Below are 7405 nucleotides of genomic sequence, written 5' to 3' on the forward strand. Positions count from 1 at the left end.
GATGTTATCATTCTTTGGCCCTCCAGAAAGTCAAGTAAATGCCTTGAGAATCCCCCCAAACTGTTGTCCTAACCTTTGCTCTTGACTGGTCTGCTTTTGGTTTGACTGGACCACGGCTACCTCTTGGTAACCATTGCTTTGATTGTGCTTTGTCTTCGGGGTCATACTGGTAAACCCTGGTTTCATCTCCTGTTACCATGCTTCTAAGAAATGCTTCAAGATCTTGATTTTGCTTGTTTATAATTTCTATTGAAAGCTCTGCTCTCGTCTGCAGCTAATCTGGGTGCAACAGTGTTGGCACCCATCAAGTGGAAAGTTTGCTCAACTTTAATTTTTCATTCAAAATTGTGTAAGCTGAACCAATTGATATGTCTATTGTGTTGGCTATTGTTTCTGCTGTTAGTAATTGGTCCTCTTCAATTAGGGAACAAACAAGACTAATCTTTTCCTTGCAAATTGGTGTGCATGGTCTGCTGCTGCAGGCTGCCTCTTCGACATCACGTCGTCCCTTCATAAAACAAGTTAGCAATTTGTAAACTGCTGATTTATGTGGGGACAATGTCTCTATAAACTTTTCATAAAGCATCAGTGATTTCACCATTCTTCCACCCAAGCTTCACCATAAATTTGATATTTGTTCTTCCTTCAATTTGAGCAGAGTTCATGTTGCTCTGATAGGGGCTCTTGTTGAACTGATGCTTTACCCTTCTTAGTGCCTCAAACTGGATCCTGTTCAGATGTGTTATAAAAAGTTTATTTGGGTACAGAAAACTTTTGAACTCTATGCATAGTTTTTTCAAAATATGCATTTTCCCATGAACTTTTTGAAGACCCCTCATGTAGTACAGTATCAAAAGAAGGAAATTGACATTGGTTTAATGTGTGTGTATAGTTCTATAACATCCCATATGTAATCACCACCACAATCACTACCTAGAACTATTCCATCACCACTAAGATCTCCCTTGAGCAACTCCTATATAGTCACATCTACCCTCCTCCCTTCACCCTAATCCCTGACCTCTGGTAACCACTAATCTGTTATCCATCTCTATGATTTTGTCACTTCAAGAATGTTGTATAAATGGAATCACACAATATGTAACCTTTGGAGGTCAGGTTTTCTCACTCATCACAACACCCATGACAGCCATCCAAGTCTTTATCAAGCCCTCAGTTCAGAAGATTTTCTCCTATGTGTTCTCAGCCCCACTCTAAAGAATGGGAATGAATCCTCCTTTCCCTGAAGCTCCACAGGGAATCCATTCCAATGTCCTGTTGACTCCATTTCCTGAATGTGTCTGGACTCTGTCCACTGCTCTCCATCTTCACCATGCTACACTAGTCAAAGCTTCTGTCATCATCTCCCACCTGGATAACTGTGGCAGCTTCCCAGTTGTCTTCCTATTCCCACTCTGGCCTGCCTCCCAAAGTCAATGCAAACCTGAACTGGCCTCCTTCCCCAAGCCCTTCAGTGGCACCCCAAAGTTCTTAGCATGTAATCCAAATTCTTATCATGGCATGTAAGGCACTGCTCTATCTGGCCCCTCTGTGCCTATCCCGCAGAACTCATCCTGAGCCTCTCTCCTTCTACCTCATTCAGCCCCAACCCCTGGCCTGCTCCATGTTCTTTCCAAGTACCACACCATCTGGCCTCTGGGCTTCCACATGCTTTGTCCTCTGTGAGACAGTACTTTCCACATCCTACCTCCTCACCTGGCCAAATCCTGCTCATCCTTCACGTCTCAGCTTTATTTCTTATTTAAATTTTTATTTTGTTTTAGAGACAGAGTCTCGCCCTGTCACCCAGGCTGGAGCGCAGTGCAATTATAGCCCACTGCAGCCTTGAACTCCTGGGGTGAAGCAATCCTCCTGCCTTGGCCTTCTGAGTAGCCGGAACAGGCACATGCCACTATGCTCAGGCAATTTTTTTTGTAGAGATGGAATCTCACTCTTGCTTAGGCTGGTCTTGAACTCCTGGCCTCAAGTGATCCTCCCCCCTCAACCTCCCAAAGTGCTGGTATTATGGGCATGAGTCACCCACCACACCTGGCCTCATCTTAGCTTTAGATGTCACCTCCTCAGGAAAGCCTTCCCTGGCCCCTCCATTGAGTGAGGTCCTCCCTATCATAGTCTCTTTCAAAGTAGTTAACACAATTGTAATTAATTAGTTATTCATGCAATTAATTAATCTCTGTCTCTCCCATCAACTACATTGTAAGTTCCCAAGAGGCCATGGCTATCTAGTTCACCAGCTTCCAGAGAAGAGTCAGCTCTTTGTAGCCACTCAGTAGATTCTTTTTGAGCATATGAATGAAGGAAAGTAAAGCCTACAGGTCTTAAGTCACTGCGCCTTTAAGACAGGGAGGAACTCTAGGAGCTGTAGGGAGTAAGGGATTACTGCCTGACACACTGACAGAACAGCTGAGTGTTCCAGAGCCCTCACTGCAATGTCCCTCCTCCTTCCCTGTTCAAACCTCCCTGTGTGCTGGTGAGAGGCCTTGCAAGGGGGAAGGTTTTTACGAGGTGCTAGGGACCCATTTTTGAGTCTTGCATGTCTGCAAAATGTTGGCAGTTTCTTCAGGATGCTGTTCAATTTCGGGTTTGGCAGCGCTAACTGGAAAGCAGCTGTGGATCTTTAAGAGGAAACTCTGACAGTGTGGCTTCACAGTAATGAGAGGCTTGCTCCCTATCCAAAGGAGCCCCCTCACCCCTTACCTGGGTCTTCTCCCCCATTAGGCTGTAAGCTCCAGAGGGGCACCACTGTATCTCCAGTGCCCAGCACATAATAGACACTCCATAAATATTTATCAAGTGAAGGGATGGTCAATGGGTGAATGAATGAATGAACAAATGAATGGTTAGGCCAGTTGCTGAAGGTCCCACAAATTGACTGGAAGCCAAAACTAACAGGCCTGAGTATATGCTCTTGTCCTCATACCTTTTGCCTCATGTCTCCTCTGGGAGCTCTGTCCCCTCATCTGAGAGCAACTGGAGGGCAGGAGCAGTGGCCCCAGGGACATAGCATGGGGCCAGACACAGGGCAGGCGTCAGTAAGGGATTGCCTGATGACTTGCTGACTGAAAGGCTGGATGCTCCTGACCCCTCACAGCAGCCTCAAGTCCCCTCCTCCCTCATTCAAACCGTCCTGGCCTCAGAGCTCCTCTCTGCTTTCCAAATTGGCAACCTATGAATGGATGAACTAATCCAAGCAATGGCTTCTGATACTCCCCCTGCCAAGCGGCATTTGCATTTCACACTTCCGTTTTATCCCAGAGCTCTGGTGGGGGCAGAAGTGGAGAGATAGGGACCTTGGGGAAAGCATCCGGGCCCTGGTGGGGACGGGGTGGGGAAGGGCAGGGGGATGCTACCTCCTCATCAGACTGACTTCCAGGGAGGCCCTGACTTGTTTCTCTTCAGTCTTTGGGGAGCCTCCTAGAACATTCTAGGCTTTCAGGGACAGGTGAGAAGAAGAGCTGCCCTCCCGACCCCACCCCCAGCTGCCACTACTGAGGAAAGGCTGGAAGAGGTGCCTGGGAAGGCCCTGGAGTGCCTGTTCTGGAGAGACCCAAATCCCAAACTTGTCTCTCTGCCGTTAAGTAGGTCACTGAAAGCTCAGAGCTGGGAGGGAGAGAAGCCGTCTCAGTCAGCACCCCAATACTTCTAGGCCTGCTGTGATAGCAGCTCCTTCAGACAGGAGCTTGTGTGGAGAGGGCTGGCCACAATTCCCTGGGGATAGGCTCTGAGTAGGGGCAGGGGAGGACTGCATTTTCTTTGTCTGAGCTTTTCCATTTGGACACCATCTGCACTGTGGGAAATATCTGGCCTGTGAGTCTGGCCCTAGCTGTGCCGTTGATTCATTTACTGTGTGAACCTTGGGCAAGTCGCAGCCCCATTTAGCATCAGTGTTTGCAGATGTAGAAGGGCGATGATCCATGCATGCTGTGACAGCCTTGAGAGGATGGTGAAGAGCAAAGGAGATAATGGATACGAAAATTCTTGGTCAAAGTGAGAAGCTTTTTTCTTCTTGCCATTCCTGTCTGGTCCCCCAGACTGCCAGCTGGCCTGTTCCATGGCCTCGGCTCTCCGTTCCATGATGTTTCTGAATGAAGTTATGCACAGGGCAGGGAGCTGTCTACACAGGGTGCTATGAAGGGCTTTTCAAAGTCTCACCACTAGGGGCTCAACCTTCCTTCTCTTAGAGCCAAGCCCTGGCTTTAAACCTTCTGCCATTATCAGCATTAACAAACACTGTTAGTAAGCACCTCCTGGGACTGAGACTTGGGCTAAGCCCCGGGGTTACAAGAGGGCCTAGGACACAATCCCTTCCTTTAGCCAAATTAACGAGGACAGGAAAGGAAGAAGAGAGGGAAGAAGACCTTTCTTTTGTGTACTGCTTTACAATTTACCAAGTGTTTTCACTTAACCCTTCATGTTTTTTACAGGTGGATGATAAAATGAAATCTCAAAGAGGCTAAGCAATTTGTCCAATGTCACAAAGCATATTAAGGCAAGGCTTCAAGGTATCTTTATTTTAAATTTAAGGCAGTTTCTTCTACGAAAAAGTTGGCCTTCTACAATTTCCAGGAAGCCCCTGTTGAGATATAAATGAAAGGTGGAATAATATCAGTGCTTCCACTACCACTGACACCTCAGCCAGGATTACTATAGCGGGGCCCAAGAGAAGGGGATAAACAGAGGAACAGAAAGACCTTTTCTTTTTTAATTAAAACTTTTATTTTGAGACAGGTTCACATGCAGTTGTAAGAGAGATCCTATGTACTCTTTACCTAGTTTCCCCCAATAATAAAATCTTGTAAAACTATAGCACACTGTCACAACTAGGATATTGACATTAATACAATCAGATGCAGAACATTCCATCACTATAAGGATCTCTCCTGTTGCCCTTTCAATAGCCACACCTACTTCCCTCCTACCCCATCCCCTCTTTAACCCTTGGCAACTACTAATCTGATCTCCATTTTTATAATTTTGTCATTTCAAGAATGTTATATAAATAGAAACATATAGTATGTAACCTTTTGGGATTGGTCTTTTTCACTCAGCATAATTCCCTGGAAATTCATTCAGGTTGTTGCATGCATCAATACTTCATTTTTGTTGTTGTTGCTGAGTACTAGTCCATGGTATGGATGTAGCACAGTTTGCTTAACTATTCACCTGTTGAGGAACATTTAGCCTGATTCTAGTTTTTGGCTATTGTGAACAAATCTGCTATGAACATTTGAGCACAGATTTTTGTGTGAACGTAAGTTTTCACTTCTCTGGGATAGATGCCCAAGAGTGTAATTGCTGGATCATATGGTAGTTATATGTTTTAAGAAACATATTTTGCCTTTTTAAAATCTTATTTTTAGAGACAGGGTCTCACTTTGTCACCCAGGCTGAAGTGCAGTGGTGGGATCATAGCTCACGGCAGCCTCGAACTCCTGGGCTCAAGCAATCCTCCCGCCTCAGTTCATGTTTGGCCTTTTAAAGAAATGGCCAAACTGGACCTGTCAGAGACAAACTAGGGGAAGACGTGGCCAGCGTGGCTCTCTCCTCCCCCTCAGCCTGAGCCAGGGGAGTCTGGGCGGCCCGGGGGGCTGGTGGGTGGGGGAGTCCGCTGCCTGAGAACCACAACGTGGAGACTCTTCAATCACCGGGAACACAAAGGTATGATTGTAGGGCTGGATAACGCAGAGAAAACTACCACCCTTTTCCAATTTGCTATGAATAAAGTTGTACATACATCCCCTATAATAGAAAGTAATATAGAAGAGATAATGATTAATAATACATGTCTCTCAATGTGGAATATTGGTGGCCAAGAATCTCTTCGTCCTTCCTGGAACACTTACTATACTAACAGGGAGTTTGTAATAGTTGTGGACGGTACAGAGAGAACATTTCTGTAACTAGAGAAGAACTCTATATAATGTTAGCACATGAGGATTTATGGAAAACTGGATTGCTGAGTCTTGTTAATAAATAAGATGTTAAAGAATGCATGACTGTGGCAGAAATCTCCCAGTTTTTGAAGCTAATTGCCATTAAAGATTACTAGTGGCATAGACAGGCCTGCTGTGCTCTTACTGGCGAGGGATTGTGCCTAGGCTTGAATGGATGATGCTACAATTTAAGATTAGGTGATCTCTACTGACCTCATAGACTTTATATAAATGAAGTGCTGGACTCAACCTGAAAGCTGCAAAAATTAATGGTCTAGGTGTATTTATAATAAACTGATCTAAACTTTTTCTGTAAGAAGAAAAATTGAGACCACTTATTTGAAAACAAAGATGAAATTTTGCTTTCTCATTAGTCCCCTCCAAAGTAAGTTATTAAAGCTGTGAATAACATTACTCTCATAGTGAATCCTCTCGGGACACTGTAGCCTGTTAAATACAAAGGCAGAGGAAGACATTTGAACTTTAAGAGATGTGTTACCCTCGCTAGTTGAATGTTGTTCTCTTCTTATTCCATTATTAAGTCAAAATACAATTGACACAGATATTCCGTTTCCAGTATTTTAAAATGTAATGTTACTTATGAAAAGTATTTTGCATGCGGTTGTGTATGTATTGCGTATATGCCTCAAGTTCAAGTTAATGGCTGTGATTTATGTTCTAAAGAAAAGCAAATAACACAAAAATTAATAATATCCTTAGTATAACCATAATGAGACAAGTTCTGGCACTGCCGCTGTGACATTTTGTACTTTGCCCTGTGTTCTCTAGACTGTTTGTACTAACCAAATCATCGAGCTGCTCTAAAGAAAAAAAAAGGAAAAGGAAAAAACTTGACATTGTGTACCTATTTTTTTGTTGATCCATCACACATGGAAGCATGTAATCCAATCAAGTGGACTATCTATCAAATTCTTAGCTCAGTATTACTAATGGGCAGAATTGCACAACAAGCAATTACCAGAATATTCCTTTTATTGGTCCTTATGGCATCTAAATTTCTGAATAAATTACTAATTCATTAATCAATCATAAATTATGATTAAAATTATCAAGTCATTTCACCTCACCATTCGTTGAAAACTGTTGTGTGAAACACATCTACCGAGAGAAGTAACACCCTATACATATTATCAAATAATTTAGCTACAGCCTTTTTTAAGTACTAAATTAGATGTAAAGCAGTTAAAATGAATTTGAGGGTAAAAGTAAGCCATATTTTCTAAGCAATGTCGATAATTTCTTTTTTTTTCCACTTAAAGAACATCTTTATTTGATCTTTAATATACAATATTACCTTTAATTTATAAAAGTCACACAATGGAGGACAAACTGGAAACCAGTTCAGGAGTAGCCAGTGGGTACCAATTCAGGAGGTTATACTTACCCCACTTAATGTAACTGTAACATTTAGTATCTGTCAGCATGCTTTT

The 7405-nt window shown here is 43.4% G+C and overlaps 1 pseudogene; it reads left to right on the forward strand.

The window, feature by feature from the left end:
- The first annotated feature begins 5654 nt into the window (after positions 1-5654).
- Positions 5655-6156, forward strand: LOC105817751 (annotated as a pseudogene).
- The last annotated feature ends 1249 nt before the right edge of the window (positions 6157-7405 follow it).

This window comes from Propithecus coquereli, unplaced genomic scaffold (assembly GCF_000956105.1).
Source record: "Propithecus coquereli isolate 6110/MARCELLA unplaced genomic scaffold, Pcoq_1.0 Scaffold422, whole genome shotgun sequence".
Lineage (NCBI taxonomy): Eukaryota > Metazoa > Chordata > Mammalia > Primates > Indriidae > Propithecus > Propithecus coquereli.